This window comes from Nansenia antarctica (genome assembly GCF_963989245.1).
Source record: "Nansenia antarctica genome assembly, chromosome: 3".
NCBI classification, from domain to species: Eukaryota; Metazoa; Chordata; class Actinopteri; order Argentiniformes; family Microstomatidae; genus Nansenia; species Nansenia antarctica.
In genome coordinates, this window is record NC_137688.1 from 66,178,357 (window position 1) to 66,181,049 (window position 2,693).

The following is a 2,693-nucleotide window of genomic DNA, read 5'->3' on the forward strand; positions in this document are numbered from 1 at the left end:
ACAGATTTAAAAAAATAAAATAAATCACAATAGTATGTTATTAGAATGATATAAACTTAAAATAAAATCAGTCTACTGTTAATAAAACTACTGCTGCAGATTTCTGTTGGTCTGTTTCTCAGACTGAATTGGTTCCATACTGCTTGGCCCTCTGAAAGGTCACAGCCAGGTCAGCTGCAGGTTGGGGCGGGGGAGGGGAGACATCAATTAACCACCTGCACCTCCAAACTTTCCCCAAAGCTACTGCTGCATTCAATGCACACGGGAATAACTGGTTTTCTGGAACAAGATGAATAATTATTATTCATAAATGTAGAACTGCTTAATCCCTTTATGTTTTGTAATTATTTAAAGATAAAACAAAAATTTTAAATGTTTTTATAATTTAAACCATTATATGGCTTGCATGATTGAGAATGTTGTCATTTTTAATACACAGTTTTGGTACACTACATTAACGCATTTACAGAACTCTCCTTAAAATTACAAATATAGTACTTATTACTAATACACTCAGGCCTCAGCCGTTCATTTAACATTGCCGACCTCCTGAACTTTAGGCTCACTTTTGGGACACTTCCTATGTAGCCAGGGGAACAGAAAAAGACACACGCCATCAGTGGGATGCCAGCTTTCAGCCAAAAGTGATTTCAGGTCTCTAGCCCAATGTATCACCAAACAGCACTCAATTTAGTCACTCACTACCCCTCCCCACTCAGCCGTTTAACATTGGCGACCTCCTGAACTTTAGGCTCACTTTTGGGACACTTCCTATGTAGCCAGGGGAACAGAAAAAGACACACGCCATCAGTGGGATGCCAGCTTTCAGCCAAAAGTGATTTCAGGTCTCTAGCCCAATGTATCACCAAACAGCACTCAATTTAGTCACTCACTACCCCTCCCCACTCAGCCGTTTAACATTGGCGACCTCCTGAACTTTAGGCTCACTTTTGGGACACTTCCTATTTAGCCAGGGGAACAGAAAAAGACACACACCATCAGTGGGATGCCATCTTTCAGCCAAAAGTGATTTCAAGTCTCTAGCCCAATGTATCACCAAACAGCGCTCAATTTAGTCACTCACTACCCCTCCCCACTCAGCCGTTTAACATTGGCGACCTCCTGAACTTTAGGCTCACTTTTGGGACACTTCCTATGTAGCCAGGGGAACAGAAAAAGACACACACCATCAGTGGGATGCCAGCTTTCAGCCAAAAGGGATTTCAAGTCTCTAGCCCAATGTATCACCAAACAGCACTCAATTATATGCTCAATATATTTTAACAGTGAAAAAACAGGAAATACAGATTTAAAAAAATAAAAGAAATCACAATAGTATGTTATTAGAATGATATAAACTTAAAATAAAATCAGTCTACTGTTAATAAAACTACTGCTGCAGATTTCTGTTGGTCTGTTTCTCAGACTGAATTGGTTCCATACTGCTTGGCCCTCTGAAAGGTCACAGCCAGGTCAGCTGCAGGTTGGGGCGGGGGAGGGGAGACATCAATTAACCACCTGCACCTCCAAACTTTCCCCAAAGCTACTGCTGCATTCAATGCACACGGGAATAACTGGTTTTCTGGAACAAGATGAATAATTATTATTCATAAATGTAGAACTGCTTAATCCCTTTATGTTTTGTAATTATTTAAAGATAAAACAACAGTTTTAAATGTTTTTATAATTTAAACCATTATATGGCTTGCATGATTGAGAATGTTGTCATTTTTAATACACAGTTTTGGTACACTACATTAACGCATTTACAGAACTCTCCTTAAAATTACAAATATAGTACTTATTACTAATACACTCAGGCCTCAGCCGTTCATTTAACATTGGCGACCTCCTGAACTTTAGGCTCACTTTTGGGACACTTCCTATGTAGCCAGGGGAACAGAAAAAGACACACACCATCAGTGGGATGCCAGCTTTCAGCCAAAAGTGATTTCAAGTCTCTAGCCCAATGTATCACCAAACAGCGCTCAATTTAGTCACTCACTACCCCTCCCCACTCAGCCGTTTAACATTGGCGACCTCCTGAACTTTAGGCTCACTTTTGGGACACTTCCTATGTAGCCAGGGGAACAGAAAAATACACACACCATCAGTGGGATGCCAGCTTTCAGCCAAAAGTGATTTCAGGTCTCTAGCCCAATGTATCACCAAACAGCACTCAATTTAGTCACTCACTACCCCTCCCCACTCAGCCGTTTAACATTGGCGACCTCCTGAACTTTAGGCTCACTTTTGGGACACTTCCTATGTAGCCAAGGGAACAGAAAAAGACACACACCATCAGTGGGATGCCAGCTTTCAGCCAAAGGTGATTTCAAGTCTCTAGCCCAATGTATCACCAAACAGCGCTCAATTTAGTCACTCACTATTCGCCTCCCCCTCCCCCACACAGCACCTTCCACAGCTAGCAGCACACTCAGGCCTCAGCCGTTCATTTAACATTGCCGACCTCCTGAACTTTAGTCTCTAGCCCAATGTATCACCAAACAGCGCTCAATTATATGCTCAATATATTTTAACAGTGAAAAAACAGGAAATGCAGATAAAAAAATAAAAATAATCACAATAGTATGTTATTAGAATGATATAAACTTAAAATAAAATCAGTCTACTGTTAATAAAACTACTGCTGCAGATTTCTGTTGGTCTGTTTCTCAGACTGAATTGGTGCC